The sequence below is a fragment of the Lolium perenne genome, chromosome 4 (genome assembly GCF_019359855.2).
Source record: "Lolium perenne isolate Kyuss_39 chromosome 4, Kyuss_2.0, whole genome shotgun sequence".
NCBI classification, from domain to species: Eukaryota; Viridiplantae; Streptophyta; class Magnoliopsida; order Poales; family Poaceae; genus Lolium; species Lolium perenne.
In genome coordinates this window covers 8,218,565-8,244,206 of record NC_067247.2, presented here as the reverse complement: position 1 = coordinate 8,244,206, position 25,642 = coordinate 8,218,565, and the positions used below count along the sequence as shown (strand labels likewise).

Sequence of the window (25,642 nt, the reverse complement as noted above, 5' to 3'; positions counted from 1 at the left end):
TTTGAGCACTCCATGAGATTTCAAACAAGGCATTCATGGGAAAGAATGTGTTATATTCCAGCACATTTGTCATATAATCATCAATTTCTGACTGCTAAACAAGAGAACAAATTAAGTATAGTGGCCAACAACAAAAAGAACTTCATATAGCTGCCATCTAACCAACATCAGGCGAGTTGCATCATGTGAATTAAGGACTATTGAACCGGGTTCCTTATATTACCTTCAAAGTCTCCAAGATGCATGTTTTGACCACTAGATTTTGCATTGTAAACTTGGAAAAAGTTAACACAAAAAATTAAATCAATTGTGGTTGTTCTTCCACCAAATATTGTTTCTGGAGTGGTGAACATTTAAGATCAAAGAAGTTCACCTCGATGTATAGCTTCTCCCTGGAGTACGAGGATCCAAGGAATTCATCAATTGTATCCAGATTACGGACGATATGGCTTAGAACCAAGAACTTCATTTTGCGCAAATACCGTGTCAATCTTTTGGGGATGATTCTCTGGAGGAAAGAGGTACATATATCACGAAAAATAAATAAAAATGTTAGTTCCAAGAAGAATAAGATGACTGTTATACCTGAATGGTTATGGCACCGATAAGAAGTTGGGAGCTTTCGCTACGCAGGGAGCAGAACATAATTTTGGTGCGCTTATGACCCTCACTGAATTTGGACCAACTGGACCAAGTATGACCAATCTCTCACGGCAAGGCGCATCCTGAATGACCAGATCCTGAAACTCCATAAGGCAAAGGTGCCTTCTCATGTCAAACACACCAATCATTTGGAGATTCGGCAAGATGGCGCAGAGATTGTTGAAACCGTGCATCCCCTCAAGCTGAAGGACCTCCAGCGCAGTATAGCTTGCGAGCAGGCGATGGATGCTCAACCACAAGATGAAGACGTCGGAAAGCTGGAGCAGCTTGAGTCGAGGCAAAATTTGTTGGAGATATGCCCGAGAGGCAATAACAAAGTTGTTATTATAATATCTTTGGGTTTATGACCAATGTTTATTTCTCATTCTATAATTGTATTAACCGGAAACGCTAATACATGTGTGTTTTATAAACAAACCAGAGTCCCTAGTGAGCCTCTCGTTTAACTAGATCGTTGATTAAATGATGATCATTGTTTCCTAATCATAAACATTGGATGTTGGTTAATGACGGGATCATGTCATTAGGAGAATGATATGATGCACACACACCCAAGACTAGCACAGCAATAAGATCAAGTCATTAAGTTCACTTTTTTGTAGCTATCAAAAGCGAAGTAACCTAATCCTTAGACCATGAGATCATGTTAATCACTAACACCGAAGGAGTTCTTTGATGACATCTAACGTCATATCGTAACAGGGTGATTATAAAAGTGGCATTGGGTATTCTGAAAGTAATAGTTGAGGCTCATGGGTCAAGAGTGGGATTTGTCCATCCAAATGACGGAGAGATATACTCGGGGCCCTCTCGGTGAGATCACATCCAATAAGCTTGCAAGCATGTGACTAGGTCACAGGGATGTCATATCACGAAATGAGTAAAGAGTAATTATCGGTAACGAGATCGAACTAGGTATAGATGATACCAACGATCGGATCTCGGATAAGTAAAGTATCGCGAGACAAACGGAATGGGTTAGAACGTTTATGGTTCCTTCGATCACAAGGTCATCGTTGAATATGTAGGAGTCATTACGGATCTCCAGATCCCACTGTTGACTATTGATCGGAGATGTGTCTCGATCATGTCTGCATCATTCGCGAACCGTAGGGTGACACACTTAAGGTTCATTGACGCTTATGGTAGATTCGGGATATTGGAGTATGAGTTGGAGATCGAATGTTGTTTGGAGTCTCGGATTGGATCCAGGACATCACAAGGATGTTCGGAATAGTCCGAAGAATAAGATTCATATAAGGGAAATCTTTTTCTGGGTTCCGGAAAAGTTCGGAAATTTATCGGTATCGTATCGGTGGGGTTCTAGAATGTTCCAAAGGGGCCACTGTTATCACCAGAATTTGACCGAGTCAGAGGTGGGCCGCGACCGAGGTGGACTTGAAGATTTTATGTTGAAGAATATACGTGAATCGGCCTTGCTTAGCAAGTTTGGGCTAGTTTGCCCTTGTATCTGTAATATAGTAGGATACGTGTTGGTTAGTTAGATTTGGGCCCGTGCCCGGTTGGGACTATTCCCACGATTAGAAAGTCCGCTGGACTATAAATATGTATCTAGGGTTTATGGAATAAACAACAACTCACGTTCAACCCAAAACAAACCAATCTCGGCGCATCGCCAACTCCTTCATCTCGAGGGTTTCAATCAGGTAAGCGACATGCTGCCTAGATCGCATCTTGCGATCTAGGCAGCACAAGCCCCACGTTGTTCATGCGTTGCTCGTACTGAAGCGTCTTTGATGGCGAGCAACGTAGTTATCATAGATGTGTTAGGGTTAGCATGGTTCTTCGTATAACATGCTTACGTAGTGCAGCCCTCGCATGTCTAGCCGCCCTCACGCCTATCTCAGGCGTGGGGGCGGCACCCTGCTTATTCATCATCTAGTAGATCTGATCCGTTACGATTGCTCCTTGCTCTGCAAGGATTAGTTTAATATCTGCAATAGTTAGGCCCTACAAAGGGGTGGAGGATCCAGCGGCACGTAGGGTGGCGTTCGCAAGTCCTAAACAGGATGTTCCGAGGATCAACGTCATGTTGGTTTTTAGGCCTTGTTTAGGATCGGCTTATGAGCACCGTGCGTGGCCGCGAGGCCCAACCTGGAGTAGGATGATCCGATTATGCGGTGAAAACCCTAAATCGTCATAGATCTCATTAGCTATATTTTGATCAAGCAGGATCACCAAGTATTCGTGCACCCCGTACGGATCATGGGTGAATCGGCTCTTTGAGCCGATTCACAGGATAACCTGAGAGCCGATCGAGGCTCGTATTTAATGTTTACGTGTATGCCATGCAGGAATTAAGCGAGGCATCCCCATCACCTTCCTGACTAGGTATAGGTCAGGTGGCACGCCCTTGCACTTCGCATCGCCGCGTGTGACCAGAAGAGCATTGCGGGCCGTCGCTCGGAGGGGTCTCAGCCAGCCGCAGCTCTAGGCTCTTCCCGGCTCTCCACTGTGTTGACAGGCCGCTGCCCGCCGGTGGGTTTTGGCAGTCAACACATTCTGGCACGCCCGGTGGGACCATCGTCTACATCAACCACATCGCCATCTACATCTGAGATGGCGGCGGACGGCACGCCAGTCACCTACGAGGAGCTGCCTGACGAGCTCAAGAAGAGATACGACGAGATCAAGGTCACCCTCGAAGCCGACCTCATCGGCTCTTTCCAGAGAACCCGTTCCCATGGCATCAGATGGAAGGGATTCTCGCCGCAAGGTGCACTCGATGGGATAGATCTCTCCGCCCCGTCGGAGGAACGCACCAGGGGCCTACGGCAGGAGATCAACTGCTTGGTGGCTCACTCGCTACACCGCCATTCTGAAAACCTGGTCAACGTGTTGGAGCGTCTCGCTCTGCGCGTGATCCAGGAGATCATGAGCCACCAGTACTCGCCGTCAGGACCAGCTCTCGGGACGCATCAAGGAGAGTTGCCGCTCCAGTCCCGTCCACCGCTGCCATATGCGTTGGCAGCACCACCTGAAGTGCCGGCTACACCGGCATTCGTCGTCTACAAGATTGGTGGTGATCCTAGTGACTACCAGTTCTTGACCGAAGCGCCTAAGGAGATCCCTCAAGGATACGCGTGCACGTATGTGCCAGATTGTGGCAACTGGGCACTCTCAAACCAGGCCACAACATCAGGGACTCCGGCGAAAACAGGAGAAACGTCAGCAACAGAGCTTGAGAAGCAGACGTGGCTAACTAAGTACGCCACCCCGACGAAACTCCCGAGCCCAGCTCCTGCAGTTGGCTCAGAGCTGGAAAAGCAAGCATGGCTGGCTAAGTACGCCACCCCGGCGAACCTTCAGAGTGCAACTTCTGCAGCCAGCACAGCGGATCAGATCAGTACCATACTGAGAGACCAGTTCGGCATGGTGCCGAAAAGAAGGGCAATCGGCTATTCCAAGCCGTACCCTGACGAGTACGAGATGATCCCGCTGCCACCTAAATATCGGCTCCCTGACTTCTCCAAATTCAGTGGATCAGATGGCTCCAGCTCCATCGAGCACGTCGGCCGATATTTGGCGCAACTAGGACCGGCTTCAGTGTCGGATCAGCTACGCGTGAGGCTCTTTTCACAGTCCCTCACAGGATCGGCTTTTGGATGGTACACCTCTCTGCCAGCAAACTCCATCCAGTCTTGGAAGCAATTGGAAGAACAATTCCATACGCAATATCATTCAGAAGCTTCCGAGTCTAGCATTGCCGATCTAGCACAACTACGTCAGAAGCGCGGAGAAACGGTGACAGAGTACATCCAGCGCTTCAGGAATCTTAGGAACCGATGTTATTCGGTTCGTATAACTGAAAAGGAAGCAGTCGAGTTGGCAGTAGCTGGCCTTGCAACACAGCTCAAGGACATGGCCTCCCAAGCAGATTATCCCTCGATGGCGCACATGGTTCAGAAATTATCAGCATATGAACAGCGCCACCCAGACCTGTACCAAGACAAGTTCAAGCGTGCAGTAGTCATGGTCGATACAGAGGAAGATGAGGTGCCTGCGGGAGACCAAGAAGTAGCAGTGGCTGAGTGGACTCGGGGAGGAGCCCCCGTGTCCTGCAAATGGGTAAAGCCACCAGGGCCGCCCAGGGGATTTGATTTTGACGTGACCAAGACTGAACAAATCTTCGACCTCCTGCTCAAGGAGAAACAGTTGACGATTCCTGAAGGTCTCAAGTTCCCCACGGCGCAAGAGCTAAACGGAAAGCCGTACTGCAAGTTCCACAACTCGCTTTCCCATGCCACCAACGACTGCAGGGTGTGGCGTCAGCACATCCAAGCGGCGATAGAGAAGGGGCGTCTAATTTTCAACCAGTACGCCATGAAGGTTGACACCCAACCCTTCCCCGCCGTTAACATGGTGGAAGTCACCTACCCTGAGGGTTGCCAGCCAGGTCCCACGTTCAGCATCAACATGGTAGGACCTGGGAACCACTCTGGCAAAGATGGAGATGAGGGCAGCTGCTCTCATAGCAAGGACACAAAGGAGGCCGCTCCACGCGATCGGCTCCATCATGATGGTAAGCTCTACGTCACAGAGGGAGAAGTGAAGAACATAAGATATCAACGACCTCTCTCTGATCACCTCCTCAACAAATATGTGAGTCAGTATGACCAACGCCGACGGTCCAGCAATGATGATGAAGGAGATCGTCTGGCTAGAGAAGCCAGAAGACATCGTCGGCAGGATCGCGATGAGGAGGAACACGAGCGCCGTACCACGGACAAGTCAAGGGAGCAAGATGACAACGCCAGACACTGGGACTGCCCTTTCTTCAGACACTGCTGGGATTCAGGAATAAGCCGATTGCCCACAATCGGCAATTGCCCAGAATGCAACCAGAAGAAGAAGGAGGCAGCCAACGTGTCTGTGTTCAAGCGCTTAGGGCCTCTCCCGCCACAGAGCAAACGTGCTGAGTCACCTCGTTGGGCAGATCTTGAGGATTCCGAAGACGAGGGACTAGAAGAAGAAGAAGACAGGTATCACCGTCCAAGGTGGTGCCCTGATGGACTCAGCCGTTCACAAAAACGCAGGGTTCAGCGGTTGCGCGGCCTGGAGGAAGCCGAAAGGTTATACCTGCATACACTAAGGAAGGCACGGCCGGATCTGGCTGCAAAGGTTCAGCGAGCCCTGGATGAAGAGGGTCGTCCACGGAGAATGGAGTGGCGCCCCAAACAAAGGAGAGCCGATGGTGAAACATCGGCTGGCACAAACATGGTGCTCGTCTTGCCGACAGAGCTTAGCGCTCCACGAGTCTACGATGCACTCAAGGCGGACGACAGCAGGCGCATCAAGTCAGAGGTTGGGTTGGTTTTATCCAGCCTGACCGAGTAGCAAGATTAAACCAATGAGCAAACAAGGAGAGGCTGATCCCTGGGATCGGCCCCAAAAATCTATGAAGGGACATTGCAGAACCTTCAGTCAACGCTTCAACGGATATGGAGGCCGATTCCAGCAATCGGCCAAAATTATCCTCACCACATGTTCTGTTTGTGTTCGTCCTTAGTCCTATCAGGAGCCGACGCGCAAGTTGCAGAACCGATATCTGCCGTTCCCTGACAGATTCGGCTCGGGGGGCACCTAATCAGATGGACATGTGCAGTAAACATGTGTGCAGTAAAAATACTGGGGGCCGATAGGAAAAAATCGGCCAATAACAAAAAAATTTAACAAATTTAACAAAGCCGAGGCGCGGCCATCGACTCTAGACCAAGACCAAGACCTACTGGCTATCGCAAGATGTGCTCAAGGCTCACGTTTTCGCTAGGATGGTTTTCAGTTTGGTGTTTCATCTACAACATCGGCGTTCAGTGGAGGGGAGCTGATCAATGACATGTGCATCCTCGCCGGTATTCTCGCCTTGATTAAGGCTCGGGGGGGGCGGCTCACCCTAGAAAGATCTAACTGAGAAGCCAGTGGCAGCTCGCCCCGAAAGTTCTTGGCCCTGGGGACCCAATTTGGTTGGAATCGGCTGGTTCTACATCACAGTTACCCTGAAGAATGGTGCTTTTGTTATAGGAGTGCCAGTCTCACCATCCAAGCTGATTCAGCGACAGGTCCTGTGGTCCTTTTGAAGCTTATCAGGAACCAATGCGTTGCCAACAGTCATTGAGCTTTGTTTGAGTTGACAGCCGACGAAGTCAGAAGAGGTGAGGCTCGGGGGGCAGCAGGCTTGGTGGATGCTCTATTCAGGAGCTGATGGGGATACCATCGGCTAGACCTTCGTGGCGACCTTCTTCACAAAATGATGAGCGTTCAAGGAAGAATAGTTGGTCTGGTTGGAAGAATTCAAAGGCGTTCCGGGAGACTCTATTTTGCCCGCCAGATCTCAAGATCATCAGTGAAGAATCGATGGATAGTAAAATGTGGAGGCCGGTACACGAAATCGGCCAGTAAAAAAGTTTTTGAAACAGCCGCTGCACAGACATCGACTTTAGAGTTGCGAATGTTGTGGTCAGATATCGAGTTGCAGTCTGAATCGAGGAGTGTTTGCTTGGATATCTGTCCGATTTGGGATTTAAGTTCGGCCTTATGGGCGTGTGAGGGTGAAAAGCCGATACGTTGCTATCGGTTCTTGGTGCGTTGACCTGTTTTGGCAGTCGGAGGATTCGATATTGAACAAATGGAGAATCACATTGAAAGAACAATTTTCATTGATTCGAAGAGGGATTTTTACAAGGAAGAGCCGATGGCTCTCAAAAGATCATCCGATGCCTAATGCACTACTACTACTAGCCCTATGCTACTCCCTGATCTAAGGGCCGTCGCCGCCCTCGTCGTCGCCATCGTGGCTGCCGTCGGCGCTGCTGCCGGCGGGCTCCTCGTCGCTGCTGATGAAGCCACCGGTAGGGGCTTCATCTTCCTCGTCATCGTCGTCGTCATCCGACCAGGCCCAGCCACGGAAGCGCTTGGCCGGCGGGTATCCCGCGGAGGAGGAGTCGTCTTCCGACTCCTCCACCTCTTCTTCCTCCTCGTCGGAGGAGAGGACTGCCTCCCATGGGAAGAGGTCGTCGTCGCCCGCCGGTACCAGCTCCCCGTCGACGAGGAACTGGAGGTCCTCCTCCCCTTCGGTGAGGGGTTCGTCGTCTTCCGATTCGAGGGAGAAGTCCCAGTCCCGCGCGTCCCAATACTCTGGGGCGCGGGCCTCGTAGATGGCCATCAGATTGACCTCCTGCTCGGGCTCGCTGGAGGAGGAGGACTGGAAGGACAGGCTGGAGGAGGAAGAGGAATCCATGGCGGGCCGAGAAGGGTTTTTTGTTTGCCGATGGCTGGAACAGAGAAAGGGGACGGGGAGGTTTAATGCTGTGGTGATTTCCGAGGAGGTGGTGCCAAAACTGTCAAATCGTGCAGCGAAGTTGGGAAGGTAAATTGTCATGATGAAAACTGCTGCGACGGTTCTGCCACGACATGACCCGACGAAGGAGTGATTTTGGAATTACCAATTCCAAAACCAGGGGGGCATGTGTTATCACCAGAATTTGACCGAGTCAGAGGTGGGCCGCGACCGAGGTGGACTTGAAGATTTTATGTTGAAGAATATACGTGAATCGGCCTTGCTTAGCAAGTTTGGGCTAGTTTGCCCTTGTATCTGTAATATAGTAGGATACGTGTTGGTTAGTTAGATTTGGGCCCGTGCCCGGTTGGGACTATTCCCACGATTAGAAAGTCCGCTGGACTATAAATATGTATCTAGGGTTTATGGAATAAACAACAACTCACGTTCAACCCAAAACAAACCAATCTCGGCGCATCGCCAACTCCTTCATCTCGAGGGTTTCAATCAGGTAAGCGACATGCTGCCTAGATCGCATCTTGCGATCTAGGCAGCACAAGCCCCACGTTGTTCATGCGTTGCTCGTACTGAAGCGTCTTTGATGGCGAGCAACGTAGTTATCATAGATGTGTTAGGGTTAGCATGGTTCTTCGTATAACATGCTTACGTAGTGCAGCCCTCGCATGTCTAGCCGCCCTCACGCCTATCTCAGGCGTGGGGGCGGCACCCTGCTTATTCATCATCTAGTAGATCTGATCCGTTACGATTGCTCCTTGCTCTGCAAGGATTAGTTTAATATCTGCAATAGTTAGGCCCTACAAAGGGGTGGAGGATCCAGCGGCACGTAGGGTGGCGTTCGCAAGTCCTAAACAGGATGTTCCGAGGATCAACGTCATGTTGGTTTTTAGGCCTTGTTTAGGATCGGCTTATGAGCACCGTGCGTGGCCGCGAGGCCCAACCTGGAGTAGGATGATCCGATTATGCGGTGAAAACCCTAAATCGTCATAGATCTCATTAGCTATATTTTGATCAAGCAGGATCACCAAGTATTCGTGCACCCCGTACGGATCATGGGTGAATCGGCTCTTTGAGCCGATTCACAGGATAACCTGAGAGCCGATCGAGGCTCGTATTTAATGTTTACGTGTATGCCATGCAGGAATTAAGCGAGGCATCCCCATCACCTTCCTGACCAGGTATAGGTCAGGTGGCACGCCCTTGCACTTCGCATCGCCGCGTGTGACCAGAAGAGCATTGCGGGCCGTCGCTCGGAGGGGTCTCAGCCAGCCGCAGCTCTAGGCTCTTCCCGGCTCTCCACTGTGTTGACAGGCCGCTGCCCGCCGGTGGGTTTTGGCAGTCAACAGCCACCAGTGGGCCCATAGTCCCGAGAGGGGCTGCGTGGATCAAAGGGAAGTGTCCAGGCCCAGTTGGGCCAGGTGCACAAGCCCCAAGGCCCAGCTGGCCAGCCCCCTTGGGATAAGATCAAATCCGTAAAAAGGGGGGGGAGCAACTTGGGGGGCAAGTTTCCCACCTCTCGGGCGCCGACCCTGGGGTGGAGGGGGGCCAAAGCAGCCCCAGCCACACCACCCCCTATATAAAGATGGGAGGGGCAGCGGTGCCGGCCACCCTTCCCTCCAAACCTAGCCGCCACCTCTCCTCCCTCCTCTCTTCTCCTGCGCCGGCTTGGTTCCACCACCACCACCACGCTGCCGTGCTGCTGGGATTCCCGGAGGATCTACTACATCCACTACCTCGCTGGAACGGGGAGAGGACGTCGTCATCGACAACCGTACGCGTGCCCGAGTATGGAGGTGCTGCCCGATTGTAGCGCCGAAAGGATCATCTACGTGATCTTGAGATCGTCAAGTGAACGTTTACATCATCCACAAGATCTGATCTCGTTAACGCTTTCGGTCTTCGAGGGTAAGACTCTAGATCTATCTCGTTGCTTACATCTAGTAGATTAGATCTTGGTTTTTGTTCGTTCTTGTGGTAGAATTTTTTATTTTCTATGCTACGAACCCATCAGTGGTATCAGAACCGGATCTCATTCGTAGATGTGATGCACGAGTAGAACACATTAATTTGTGGGTGTTGATATTCTTATTGTCGTTTACCTAGCGTGCACTTTGGATCTTGCGGGATAGTGGGATGAAGCGGCCCGGGCTAACCTTACATGTCCTCGAACATGACACTTGCTCCACGCTCGACGTGCAACTTGCATTTCACAAGTGGTTTTGCGGGTGTCTGTCTCTCCCACTATAGTTAAGATCTAATTTGCAATTGGAAGCTTGACAACTTGAGTATCAGCGTTGTGGTCCATGTTCGTAGGTAAGAGCGGTTCTTATTCGAAAGCCGCAAACCACGTAAAACATGCAAAGATAAATTATAGGCGTCTAACTTGTTTTTACAGGGGCATGTGATGTGATATGGCCAATGTGTGATTGTGATATATTTGATGTATGAGATGATCCTTTTTGTCATATGGCAACCGGCAGGAGCCTAATGGTTATCTTTATTCTTTAATGACATGCGTGTCAATTCACCATGTAATAGCTTTATTTCATTACTATGAGTTTGTAGTTGTAATAGTTGCTATGGATGGCGGACAACCATGAAGCAGCGCCATAGACCTTGATGCCATGCTGGTGATGATGGAGACCATGCCCGTGCTTTGGAGATGGTGATCAAAGGCACATGAAGAAAAAGGCCATATCATATCACATTATCCATGCATGTGATGTTTATCCTTTTTATGCATCTAATTTTGCTTAGAACACTACGGTAGCATTATAAGATGATCCCTCTCACTAAATATCAAGAAAATACTGTGTTCTCCCTTAGTATGCACCGTTGAAAAATTTCGTCGTTTTGAGACACCTCATGATGATCAGGTGTGATAGATTCTACGTTCGCATACAATGGGTGTAAGCCAGATTTACACATGCGGAATACTAAGGTTTAACTTAACGAGCCTAGCATGTACAGACATGGCCTTGGAACACGGAAAACCTAAAGGTAAAGCATGAGTCATATGAATGATACAATGAACATCTCAATGTTCGCCTTTGAAACTACATCTTCTCTCATGAAGATCGGACTTGGTGTAGTGGATTTGGTTCATGTAATCACTATGACAATGCGAGGGATGTTGTTTTGAGTGGGAGTTCACCTAGTAATTTAGAATTAAAACTTGAACTCAATTTATCATGAACTTAGTCTAAATGCCTTTCAAATATGTTGTAGATCATGGTGCCGCCTGCAATCAAATTTAATGCGTTCCTAGAGAAAGAAAAGCTGAAAGGCACTGGAAGCAACTTTACGGACTGGTTCCGCAATCTAAGGCTTATCCTCAATGCTGCTCAAAAGACCTATGTGCTCGATGCACCGCTGAGTGCCCCGCCTGCAAAGGATGCTCCCGAGGAGGAGAAAAATGTTTTTCGTACTCGTAAAAATGACTACGGAGTAGTTCAGTGCGCCATTCTGTACGGTTTAGAATCAGAGCTTCAAAAGCATTTCGAGAACCATGGTACGTATGAAATAGTTGAGGAACTAAAAATGATCTTTTAGACTAACGCGGCCGTGGAAAGCTATGAAGCTTCTGAAAAGTTCTTTAACTGTAAGATGGAAGAGAATATCTCCGTTATCGAGCACGTGCTCAAGATGTCTGGGCACGCCAATAAACTCCAACAGCTAGGAATAATGATTCATAATGAGTTGGGGATTCATCGGGTTCTCCAATCACTGCCACCGAGTTACAAGAACTTTGTGATGAACTACAACATGCAATGCATGAAGAAGACGCTCCCCGAGCTCTTCTCAATGCTTAAAACTGCTGAAGTGGAAATCAAGAAGGAGCATCAAGTGTTGATGGTCAACAAGACCACTAGTTTCAAGAAAGGCAAGCTTAAGAAGAACGGCAACTTCAAGAAGGGTGGCAAGAAAGTTGTTGCGCCTGCAAAGAAGCCCAAGCCTGGACCTAAGGCTGACACTGAGTGCTTCTACAGCAAGGGCGAAGGACACTGGAAGCGCAACTGCCCCAAGTACTTCGCAGATCTGAAAGCTGGAATCGTCAAGAAAGGTATATTTGATATACATGTTATTGATGTGTACCTTACTAGTACTCGTAGTAGTGCCTGGATATTTGATACTAGTTTGGTTGCTAACATTTGTAACTCGAAACTGGAACTGCGAAATAAACGAAGACTAGCGAGAAACGAGGTGACGATGCGCGTTGGAAATGGCTCCAAGGTTGATGTGATCGCCGTCGGCATGCTCCCTCGACGTCTACCTTCGGGATTAGTTTTAAACCTGAATAATTGTTATTTGGTGCCTGCGTTAAGCATGAACATCATTTCTGAATCTTGTTTATTGCGAGACAGTTATTCATTTAAGTCTGAGAATAATAGTTGTTCGATTTATATGAGTAATATCTTTTATGGTCATGCACCTAAAGTGAATGGTTTATTCTTGTTGAATCTCGGTAGTAGTGATACACATGTTCATAACATAGATGCCAAACGAATTAAAATGAATGATGATATTTCCGCATATTTGTGGCACTGCCGTTTAGGTCATTGTGGTGTAAAACGCATGAAGAAGCTTCATTCTGATGAACTTCTTGAATAACTTGACTTTGAATCATTTGAGACATGTGAACCATGCCTTATGGGCAAGATGGCCAGAACCCCATTTTCCGGAATGATGGAGCGGGCAACTGACTTATTGGAAATAATACATACCGATGTATGTGGTCCAATGAGTGCAGCAACGCGCGGTGGATATTGTTACTTTCTATCTTTCACGGATGATTTGAGTAGATATGTGTATATTTACTTAATGAAACACAAGTCCGAAACTTTCAAGAAGTTTAAGGAATTTCAAAGTGAAGTAGAAAATCATTGTAACAAGAAGATTAAATTTCTATATTCTGATCGTGGAGGTGAATATCTGAGTTACGAGTTTGGCATGCATTTAAACAAATGTGGAATTGTTTCACAACTGATGACGCCTGGAACACCACAGCGCAATGGTGTGTCCGAACGTCGTAATCGCACTTTATTGGATATGGTTTGATATATGATGTCGCTTACAGATTTGCCGTTATCATTTTGGGGTTATGCATTAGAGACAACCGCATTCACTTTAAATAGGGCACCATCTAAATCCGTTGAAACGACACCGTATGAATTATGGTTTGGCAAGAGATCTAAGCTGTCATTCCTTAAAGTTTGGGGCTGCGAAGCTTATGTGAAAAGACTACCACCTGATAAGCTCAAACCCAAAGCGGGAAAATGTGTCTTCATAGGATACCCTAACGAAACAATTGGGTATAACTTCTATCACAGATCTGAAGGCAAGATTTTCATTGCCGAGAATGGATCCTTTCTAGAAAATGAGTTTCTCTCGAAAGATGTGAGTGGGAGGAAGGCAAAACTCGGCGAGGTTGTTGAACCTTCTCTCGAATAGGCGAGTAGCGCAGTGCCAGAAGATGTTCCAGTGCCGCCTTCACCAACTAGGGAGGAAGCTAATGATGGTGATCATGAAACTTCAAACGAGGTTACTACTGAACTAGGCAGGTCGACAAGGACACGTAATGCTCCTGAATGGTACGGTGACCCTGTCATCAGTGTCATGTTGGTGGACAACAGTGACGACCCTGCGACATATGATCAAGCGATCATGAGCCCGGATTCCAACAAATGGCAAGAGGCCATGAAATCCAAAATGGGATCCATGTACGAAAACCAAGTGTGCTCTTTGGTGGACTTACCTGATGGCCGCAAGGCTATTTCGAACAAATGGATCTTCAAGAAGAAAATAGACGCTGATTGAAATGTAACCATCTATAAAGCTCGACTTGTCGTGAAAGGGTTCCGATAGATTCAAGGAGTTGACTATGATGAGAATTTCTCACTTGTAGCGAAGCTAAAGTCTGTGAGGATTTTGTTCGCAATTGTTGTAATTTTCGATTATGAAATTTGGCAGATGGATGTCAAAACGGTGTTCCTTAATGGCAACATTGAGGAAGAGTTGTATATGGTAAAACCCAAAGGTTTTGTTGTTCCTAAGGATGCTAACAAGGTATGCAAACTTCAGCGTTCCATTTATGGGCTGAAGCAAGCATCCCGAAGCTGGAACCAACATTTTGATGAGGTGATCAAAAAAATTGGATTTATACAAACTTATGGAGAAGCTTGTATTTACAAGAAAGTGAGTGGGAGCTCTGTAGCATTTCTAATATCTTATGTGGATGACATATTGTTGATTGGAAATGATATAGGACTTATTGAAAGTGTCAAAGGCTATTTGAATACAAGTTTTTCAATGAAGGATCTTGGCGAGGCAGCGTATATATTAGGCATCAAGATTTATAGAGATGGATCAAGACGCTTAATAGGGCTTTCACAAAGTACATACCTTGACAAAGTTCTGAAGAAGTTCAGAATGGACGAAAGTAAGAAAGGTTTCTTACCCATGTTGCAAGGTAAGATATTGAGTAAAACTCAAGGTCCAGCCACGGCAGAAGAAAGAGAAAAGATGAACAACATCCCCTATGTCTCAGCCATAGGCTGTATCATGTATGCCATGTTGTGTACAAGACCAGATGTGGTACATGTTGTTAGTTTGACCAGCAGGTACCAAAGTAATCCAGGAATGGAACGCTGGACAACGGTCAAAAATATCATTAAGTACTTGAAAAGGACTAAGGAAATGTTTCTCGTAAAGTGACGAAGAGCTTGTCGTAACGTATTACGTCGATGCTACCTTTGACACTGATCCGGATGACTCGAAGTCACAATCCGGATACGTATTTATTTTGAATGGTGCAGCAGTCAGCTGGAGGAGTTCCAAGCAGAGCATAGTGGCGGCATCTTCAATGGAAGCGGAATATATGGCTACTTCAGAAGCAGCGCAGGAAGTGGTCCCAATATTGGTTCTCCATGTGTATATGTCCTAAACAAACCTAAAAGAATGAAAAAAGTACATTGGTGCGCGGAGAAATCTAGGGGGTAGACCCGCCGGGGCACACATACCGCTGTTTTTGGGGGGAGGAGGGGGAGAACGACCGCCGGAGCACCAGAATCCCACCAAATCTTGCATGTGGACCTATGATATGTGTGAAAGTGTGGTGGAAGGTGTAATGGTGCAAAATTAGCTCCCCTAAACCCTAAACCCTAAACTGGGGAGGCTTCGAGCCCTAAACCCCTAGACCCTAAACCATTAACTACACGTGCTGACACCGAAGCTGCAAAACCCTGCATCATAAACCCTAACCCTAACCCTAAACCATAAACCTATACCTAACTATAAATCCTTAACTTGAACCTAAACCCCAGCCCTAACCCTAAACCTAGCCCTAACCAGTAGATCAGGCACACCCTCGATCGTGTGATAATGGCTCTAGCTGCGGGTGTATGTGCCAAAGGGTCCCAATATTGGTTCTCCATGTGTATATGTCCTAAGCAAACCTAAAAGAATGAAAAAGTACATTGGTGCACCCTCGCGCGGAGAAATCTATGGGGGTAGACCCGCCGGGGCATACATACCGCTATTTTTTGGGGGAGGAGGGGAGAACGACCGCCGGAGCACCGGAATCCCACCAAATCTTGCATGTGGACCTATGATATGTGTGAAAGTGTGGTGGAAGGTGTAATGGTGCAAAAGTAGCTCCCCTAAACCCTAAACCCTAAACTGGGAGGCTTCGAGCCCTAAACCCCTAGACCCTAAACCATTAACTACACGTGCTGATACTGGAGCTGCAAAACCCTGCATCATAAACCCTAACCCTAACCCTAAACCCTAAACCTATACCTAACCCTAAATCCTTACCTTGACCCTAAACACTCTCCCTACCCCCTAAACCCTAGCCCTAACCCTAAACCTAACCCTAACAAGTAGATCAGGCACACCGTCGTGTGATAATGGCTCTAGCTGCGGTTATGCCGGAGGCTACCATGTGCCAAAGGGTCCCAAGATTGGTTCTCCAAGTGTATATGTCCTAACCAAACCTAAAAGAATGAAAAAGTAACTTGGTGCACCCTCGCACGGAGAAATCTAGGGGGTAGACCCGCCGTTCCGCTGTTTTTGGGGGAAGGAGGGGGACGACCGCCGGAGCACCGGAACCCCACCAAATCTTCCATGTGGACCTATGATATGTGTGAAAGTGTGGTGGAAGGTGTAATGGTGCAAAAGTAGCTCCCCTAAACCCTAAACCCTAAACTGGGGAGGCTTCGAGCCCTAAACCCCTAGACCCTAAACCATTAACTACACGTGCTGACACCGGAGCTGCAAAACCCTGCATCATAAACCCTAACCCTAACCCTAAACCATAAACCTATACCTAACCATAAATCCTTACCTTGAACCTAAACCCTAGACCTACCCCTAAACCCTAGCCCTAACCCTAAACCTAACCCTAACCAGTAGATCAGGCACACCCTCGATCGTGTGATAATGGCTCTAGCTGCGGGTATATGTGCCAAAGGGTCCCAATATTGGTTCTCCATGTGTATATGTCCTAAACAAACCTAAAAGAATGAAAAAGTACATTGATGCACCCTCGCGCGGAGAAATCTAGGGGGGTAGACCCGCCGGGACATACATACCGCTATTTTTTTGGGGAGGAGGGGAGAACGACCGCCGGAGCACCGGAATCCCACCAAATCTTGCATGTGGACCTATGATATGTGTGAAAGTGTGGTGGAAGGTGTAATGGTGCAAAAGTAGCTCCCCTAAACCCTAAACCCTAAACTGGGGAGGCTTCGAGCCCTAAACCCCTAGACCCTAAACCATTAACTACACGTGCTGACACCGGAGCTGCAAAACCCTGCATCATAAACCCTAACGCTAACCCTAAACCCTAAACCTATACCTATACCTAACCCTAAATCCTTACCTTGACCCTAAACACTAGCCCTACCCCCTAAACCCTAGCCCTAACCCTAAACCTAACCCTAACCAGTAGATCAGGCACACCCTCGCGTGATAATGGCTCTAGCTGCGGGTATGCCGGAGGCTACCATGTGCCAAAGGGTCCCAAGATTGGTTCTCCATGTGTATATGTCCTAACCAAACCTAAAAGAATGAAAAAGTACATTGGTGCACCCTCGCGCTGAGAAATCTAGGGGGGTAGACCCGCCGTCCCGCTGTTTTTGGGGGAAGGAGGGGGACGACCGCCGGAGCACCGGAACCCCACCAAATCTTCCATGTGGACCTATGATATGTGTGAAAGTGTGGTGGAAGGTGTAATGGTGCAAAAGTAGCTCCCCGGTGTGACCTTCCTCACATTTGGGCAATAACACTTAGCAGATTTTCCGAAGCGCGGATTGCTCCGAAACCCTGATATATGTGGGGGGATGAACATGGAGAGTAATTTTGTATTGCACATTGTCTTAAGTAACACTAATAAATAGTCATCAAAAAGTAAAACTAATTAAAAAAATAAATATAAGTATTAGATGAAATAAAATAGAAAGAAAAACAAATAAAATGTATGTTGGCGCACGGCAAATAAAGGAACGCACAGCAAAGGCCCCTTTGCCGTGCAACTTGTCTGTCCACACGGCAAAGGGTGCGCCACGGCAACGTCCAGAGCCTTTGCCGTGCACTATTTCTTTGCCGTGCGCTTTGTTTGGACTTTGCCGTGCACCGATTCGTTGCCGTGCGCCACTGCTGACTTTGTCGTGCATGGATTCATTGCCGTGTGCTGCGTTCAGGCCTTGCCGTGCGGTTTGTCTTTGCCGTGCGTGCTGCTTGCTGCGCACGGCAAAGATGTCTTTGCCGTGCAGTGGTGCACGACAATGATTGGCTACACGGCAATGCCATTTTTTCCGTAGTGTCTGTACCCATTCATTCTGATGCAGTTGCTTGATTAAGCAGCAGCTTTCGCAACGTGTTCCCAAGCATCTGGTAATCCTTTGCAAATAATAAGAAAATATGCATGTGAATACATATTTCGGTGGGATTTATTGTTTCCATCGCATTAATAATCTCAGTGGAGGGAAATTAGTAACAACAACGTCGTGATTGGTTTGTACCTAAGGAGTGGGTAATCCCTATTCCCCGCTCAGAGTGGGAGTGATTCGTTCCCGCCTGAAGCAGCGGATGGGGAGGGCCAACCCATTAAAACCTAAGGTTGTACATTTTTTTTCATAGTTTTCGGTTTTTCGCTGGTTTTCTCAGGTTTTTTTTTGGTTTTTTGCTGGTTTCTTTCATTTTTTTCTGGTCCAAAACAAGATCAAGCGCGCCGGTGGGATCTGGGCGTCCATCCCTAGATCTTGAGCACATATGCCTCGAGCCGCCCCTCCCTGATGTTGCTCTTGATCGCAGTCTGAGGAGGGCATCGTGCCTCCATCCTCCCAGGATGTGTGGCGGAGACCTGATGCACGCGGTGGAGGCGGCGATGGTCAGATCCGCCGGTCGGTGTGAGCATGCGCTGGAGGAGGTGTGAGGACGCATGATGTGGGGGAGAGGGCCTTCGTGGAGGTGTAGCAGCAGGCGAGACTCAAGAGTGGAGGTGTCCGTCTCCCTCTCCTCGGCGGCCGCAACAACGATGAAACCCTACGCAAGATGAGTGTGGGGCCTGGGGTTGGGGAAGGAGTGGCGACGGTGGACGTCCTCGTTGGGCCTGGCCCAACTGCGCGCGATGAAGGATTGGAGAACTGACGATGTATCGGTGGAAGGGTAAAATTGTCTTATTGAAAATATGGTTGACGAAATCTGCGACCGGAGGAAAAAGAGGAACTTCATTCTTTTTAAGTAGTAGAGATAGAGAGGTATAGATTAGGTATAGATTTGGAAAATCAAAGCAATAGGGTAACTCACGCACGCGAAAGAGACATAGCTACCGAATAAATGGGCCTGGCCCAGCGAACGGTTCCTTCAAGCGGGACGGATTCAATCCCGCTTAAGACGGGAAATTGGAGCACCCTGAGAAGTGTGAGATGACGGTGACTTACTTGGATGTAGACTTAGATGTACTGTCGTATCTCTTATTTTTTCTAGCACTCACTGTATGGCGATGCAAGGGGATCCAAATCAAGGGCGATAGACGCAGATTCCTTGTGCAAATCGGCAAATCGCGGTTTCCATATATGCATTCTAGCTCCAAATCCCATCTTCTTTCTTTGTCCGGCAAAAGGAAGGAAGGAAGAGATCGGTGGTTCCGTCTGAGGAGACAGATCATCCGAGGACCATCGGCAGTATGGGGAACAGGAGGGCGGAGCGGAGACTCCCACTGGTAGAAAAACGGGCTTTAGTCCCGGTAGGCAACTGCCATTAGTCGCGGTTGCGCAACCGGGACTAACTAAGCGCGACTAAAGGCCCCCCCCTTTAGTCGCGGTTGCTTACGAACCGCGACTAAAGGCCCGTCCACGTGGCGGCAGGCGTGCGTCGGGGCGGAGGACCTTTAGTCGCGGTTGGCCTGGCCAACCGCGACTAAAGGCCTCCGCAGGTTTAGGGTTTTACCCCCACCCCCCTAAATCTAGTCTCTTTTTAATTTGTATTGTTTTATTTATTTTATATTTTATTTTGTGTTTTATTTTAATTTTGAAGAAGTTTCAGTACACATATTCTACGCTACTATATACATGCATATGAATGTACAATTTCAAACAAGTTTGAAATTAGAACCAAGAAGAATTCAAGAGGAATATATAATATATATTCAATCTCGGATGACCATATACAATTTCGAACAAGTTTCCATACACAATTTACTGCATCAGAAGATCTACGTCCTCGTAATAGTGTTCTCCTTTAGGATGGAGGACTTCCCTCATCAAAAATCCTGCTAGTTCCTCTTGAATTGGTCGGAAGCGAGCTTCTGGACTAAGCGTCTTCCGGAAGTTATTCCTCTTGACGTTGTTATCCGACGGCCTCCGCTCAGAGGTGTATCTCCGGATGAACTCACAAACATAGTATTCACATAGATTGGTCCCCGGTGGCTGAATATCCCCAGACAGTAAGACTCTAAATTCTAGCTCTTTTTTGAATTCACCGACCATTTGATCTGAGAACCGTCTCCAAACCCTACAGGGCAAAGAAAATTAAATGAACAGGGAGTTATTAGTTACTTCATATTAGGAAATGAACGAAAGAGGCTGATCAATATAGAGCGCAAATGATTGAAAATAATTACCTTTGCAGCATATTTCTCATGTCGACCCAAAGTTTTGGATCCATATTCAGAGAGTCCATGATGAGAACTCTGGAGGTGTGAAATTCAATTACTAGCAGAATCCAGTGGAACCTGCGGACACGTTACATGCACAGTCATGCATAACTCATCAATTAGACATACCATGCATAGAGTAAACAAAAGAGAATGTGCTCAAGATAGAAACACTCACCCAAAATGGTAAGGAAATAGAATTTGACTTTTGAGTTGCTGCTTTGTAAGAAATTCCCACAGGTCTTTCTCCACGTCGTGGGGGAATCTTTCTAACACATATCCATTAACGATATGTGGGTCAATGAACCCAACATCATGGATGTTCCTTTTTCTGCATTCCCCAATCTTCTTTCTGCATAATAGCGTACACAACAATATAGTTAGGACAATATATATAGTGTAGGCAATGAACGAGATGAGCAGGTTCACGCAAATATTCTTCGTAACATGCATCACGTCGATTGCAGAGCGGACATCTAGGACTTTCCAATATTCTAGCTCCCAAAATATAGATTTCTTCTTCCACATGGGTGCGTGCCCGTCAGCTCCCTGCGGAACTGATTGTCCGCCAGGACCCTTTCCAAAGATGACTTTCAAATCCTTGACCATATCAAATACCTCCGCACCAGTACGTTCCGCAGGCTTCGGCCAGTGATCTGCCTTGCCGTTGAAATGCTTGTCTTTCTTTCTTACGTTATGATGTCGGTGAAGAAATCGACGATGCCCCAGGTACACGTTCTTCTTACAATTTGGCAAATACACACTTTCAGTCTCATGTAAGCAGTGCGTGCATGCATTGTATCCCTTATTTGTTTGTCCCAATAGGTTACTAAGAGCAGGCCAATCTTTGATGGTTACGAAAAGCAACGCTCGTAGGTCAAATTCCTCTTCTTTGTGCTCATCCCACACACGTACACCAGGTCTGCCCCACCACTGTAAAAGTTCATCAACTAATGGCCTTAGGTACACATCGATGTCGTTGCCGGGTTGCTTCGGACCTTGGATGAGCACTGGCATCATAATGAACTTCCGCTTCATGCACAACCAAGGAGGAAGGTTGTAGATGCATAGAGTCACGGGCCAGGTGCTATGGCTGGAGCTCTGCTCGCCAAAAGGATTCATGCCATCTGTACTTAGACCAAATCTTATGTTCCTTGCATCAGCTGCAAAATCTTTGAACTCTCTGTCGATCTTTCTCCATTGCGTTCCATCTGCGGGGTGTCTCAACTCCCCGTCCGACTTACGGTCCTCTTTGTGCCATCGCAACAACTTGGCATGCTCTTTGTTCCTGAACAGACGTTTCAACCGTGGTATTATAGGAGCATACCACATCACCTTGGCGGGAACCCTCTTCCTGGGTTTCTCGCCCTCAACATCGTCACCAGGGTCATCGCCTCTGATCTTATAACGCAATGCAGTGCATACCGGGCATTCATTCAAATTCTCGTATTCACCGCGGTAGATGATGCAGTCGTTAATGCATGCATGTATCTTCAGAACCTCTAAACCTAGAGGGCAGACAACCTTCTTTGCTTCGTACGTACTGGCGGGCAACTCGTTATTCTTTGGAAACATATTCTTCATCATTTTCAGCAAATTTTCAAATCCCGAGTCAGATAGACCTTCCTGTGCCTTCCATTTCAGCAAATCCAGTGTGCTGCCCAGCTTTTTCAGACCATTATCGCATCCGGGGTACAGCGACTTTTTGTGATCCTCTAACATGCGATCCAAATTCTTCCTCTCCTTTTCAGTTTCGCAGCCTCTCCGTGCATCAGTAATGGTCCGACCAAGATCATCAGCGGGCTCATCACGTGCCTCTTCTTCACCTTCCCCTTCACCTTCCCCACCTTCAGCATCCTCCATGAAAGTATCACCGATATGATCAAGATAGTTGTCATCGATGAAATCATCCCCTTCTTCATCTTCTTCCATTATAACCCCTCTTTCTCCATGCTTGGTCCAACAATTATAGCTTGGCATGAAACCCTGCCGAAGCAGGTGCAGGTGAACGTCTCTTGAGGAAGAGTAACTCTTCTGATTCTTACAGCCAACACATGGACAGATGACAAAACCTCCCTGCTTGTTCGCATTAGCCACTACGAGGAAATCTTTCAAACCCGTAATGAACTCGCCGGAGAGTCGGTTACCGTACATCCATTGCCGATTCATCTGCATTATTATTATATAAAATATATAATTAACCATCATGCATTTGTTAAACTAACTAGCTACAAATAATAGAAATTAAACAATGAACTACACACATGCATATTTTATCAATGACACATGAAAGGTTCAAGTTGCTAACCGCGATCGGGCACTTCATATCATGTTTGTTTCATGCTCTCGGGCATTTCATCGAACACCTTGTGTGCATAAGAGGAACCAAAAGCAAACCCACCACCCCCTTGTGAAGATTGTGAAGAGAAGTGGCACCAAATGGCTAAGTGAAGTGTGCTGAGCTGCATTTATAGGGATGGGCCTTTAGTCCCGGTTGGCCTGGCCAACCGTGACTAAAGTCCTTCGGGCCAGGCCTGAGGACCTTTAGTCGCGGTTGGCCTGGCCAACCGCGACTAAAGCTCCTCCCGTCCACCAGCTGGCCACCGAGCGCGCTGGGCCCAGGTCTTTAGTCACGGTTCGCTCCCGAACCGCGACTAAAGACCTATATTTTGGGGACTAATGGGGGTGGACGGAAGCCTCTTTTTCTACTAGTGTCCGGCCGTGCTGCCCGCCGACGGCCGAGAAGGAGAGGTGAGTTCCTAGCTAGCACGTTCATGCAGTGGTACGTATCAGAAACTGGTGAAGATTAAAACGCACACACCGTACCACCTGATCACCTAGGTCGCCTTCAGATGCGTATCTACTTAGTTTAAAATAGCGGGCTATTTCATTTAGCCACGACATTTTCAGAAGCTAAGAAAGGCTATAGCCAGGTTATAGCGGGCTAATCTATTTAACTTTTTTAAATAAAAATAGGATAAATTTCAGTTATATCTTGCCAAGAAAGGAGGAAAAGTAGGACTCAAACATGATTCGAGCTACAACTCATTCCACTATTCAGCGCAAACAAATATTCAACTATTCAACTAACAAGATTTATTGAACCATATTGAACAGGAATTCAGAAAACATGAATTAAAAAGTAGAAGAGAAAACAAATTCATAAAAAAGGATTAGCGGCTAAATTAGAGCCTTATTAGAGCATCCACAACGCGACCCTAAAAAGCGGGCGCCAGGATCCAGAATCCCCGTCTTCCGTCGGTTGTTCCCTCAACCCCAGGTGCCCGGCGCAAAAAGTATCCCACGACACTATTTGGTTTTCTGGCTTGCGGCGTGAAAATCGGAGATCTCCTTGCGCTAGCAGCTAGGCTAATTAGGGTCTCCAATAAAATCCCCATGTTGCAAGGGATGTGAGCTTAGCCACCTATTTTATTCCGTTCTACCTTTTTGCTGTTTATAAGCGTCTCAATAAGCGTTTCGCATTGTGCTTGCTCTTAGGGGCATAACCGGCTAATAGCAGTTTTTCTCATTTAGCCTATAAATGGCATAGCCTTAGCGGTAGGTCTCCCCAAAGGCTATAGCCGCTATAGCGAGACTATAGCCGGCTATTTAAAACTTTGGAAACACCCAGATGATGGTGGCATGGACGCTCGTGTTGTCTGGATCACCTGTTGCAGCCGCCTTCCCCCTCAGCAGTTGCTACGGCAATCGGGCCCTCATCGTCCTGGCACCGTTCGGCCAGGGGACAAAAAAGGAGCAGTACCACGCCCCGGCGGCAGGGGGTGGCTACTGCTTCGCGTCCTTGTCTTCACGCACAGATTCCTTCGATCCGGACATGTTCCTCGCCATGGACGCGACTGAGGGAGATTTTGTCGTTCCGGCCCGATGCTTGCCGACGGATGGCATATCGTTTCCCAGCGGAATTTGGTCATTGCCGAGCGGGCCTGCTCATACGGAGGGAATCCGGTTGTGTAGGGAGGCGAATTGACTTTATCTTATCTTTTCTACACATTTCACAACCAGGATTTACATCCAAAGTACAAGTTTTATCTTATCGTTATAAATATATATATGCGGAATACGGAGACTGACATGGTATACTACTGTACATTATTAAAATATGTTGTATATATATGGTATGGTTATCCAAACACATGTTTTCATTCTTTGTACTTTGGCATTGATACAAAAGAAATTTTGAGCACTGCCTTTTCATATAGAAGAGGGAAAACAACGAACACTGTACAAGAGTGGCATGTTTAAATTAAGGTGGAAACATGCCAGAAAGCACGCCAAATAAACAAAAAGCAAAGGAAACCTAATCCGGATCAGCCGGGATTGCAGGCGCAAAAACAGCGAAAGCGCGTTCTCTTTGGAGAATGTCCTCTCAAGCGATGGTAGCGACGTCAAGGTAGGTAAGACGCCGTCCAGTGAGGATTCTACGGTTTCGTTCTTTCCAAGCATTCCAAAGAACGTACAGGAGCCGACCATTTGTGCATCGTTGCCCTTTTATCGGCTTTCCAGTGATGAGATCGTCCCACCACTCGGAGATGGTAGGGAAGCTATGTCCCAGGGCACTAGCTGCCTTGTTGTCCCATGCTTGGACATGATTCCAGATCGCGGAGGTGAAAGGGCAGTCTTTGCAAAGGTGGTCTGCCGTCTCTGGGGCACGGAGGCATAGGGGGTAATTTGGATCGTGGGGTAATGGCAAGCATGTCAGCCGTCAGGAGCTCCCCGTGGAGCGCGAGCCAAGAGAAGAGCTTGCATTTTGGCTCAGCATGAGCGTTCCAGATCTTGGAGGCGGTGAATCTGGGGTGGCTACCAAGGAACTGGACCTGCCAATTGATACAAATTTTGTTAATCATATATTGTGGCTTTTATGAAACAAACTATTTTCCTTTAATGCAAATAATGACTAAGGGGCTGTTTGGTTCCGGGGATATCCTCAAGTGGCTAGGAGTAGCCACTGAAAAAGTGGTTGTCATCTGTTTGGTTTTGAGGGTGAGAGGGGATAGGGATAACCAGATTCTGAGAATATGCACCCAAAACGGTGGTTGAGCTCATCTGGCCAAAAGTGGCGGACGACGTCAACCACTTTTGGCTCGCGCGTAGAATTACCTGAAACTCGTGTGTAGGAGGCAGCTCCGCCAAATTGATTGACACAAGCGCGGCGACTCGACCTTGGAAGACGCTGGATCGACTCCAGACAATGTCGGTGGTTCACAGGGCTGCTCCCTTCTAGATCGTCTCTCTGTCTCGGGCGTGGTTGGGAGAATGGCGAGATGGTACATGCGGTGCCGGAAGACCATACTAGAGACGCACTACGCCGGCAGGTACCTCCCTCCCTCTCGCCTATTTTGCTTGGTTGGTAGCAGGCTTCTCCCTCCTCGCCATCCTCTCTGTCCCAGTCGGCGTCGAGGCGGGAGGTGGCCTGGTATGGATGGGCGGCGGGGATGGCCATGGAGGGGCGACGGGAGCGATGGCCTATGACGGGTTGGGCGACGGGG

At 47.8% G+C, this 25,642-nt stretch overlaps 1 pseudogene; it reads left to right on the top strand.

Annotated features, from left to right (window-relative positions):
- The first annotated feature begins 11,209 nt into the window (after window positions 1–11,209).
- Window positions 11,210–24,123, top strand: LOC139838820 (uncharacterized; annotated as a pseudogene).
- The last annotated feature ends 1,519 nt before the right edge of the window (window positions 24,124–25,642 follow it).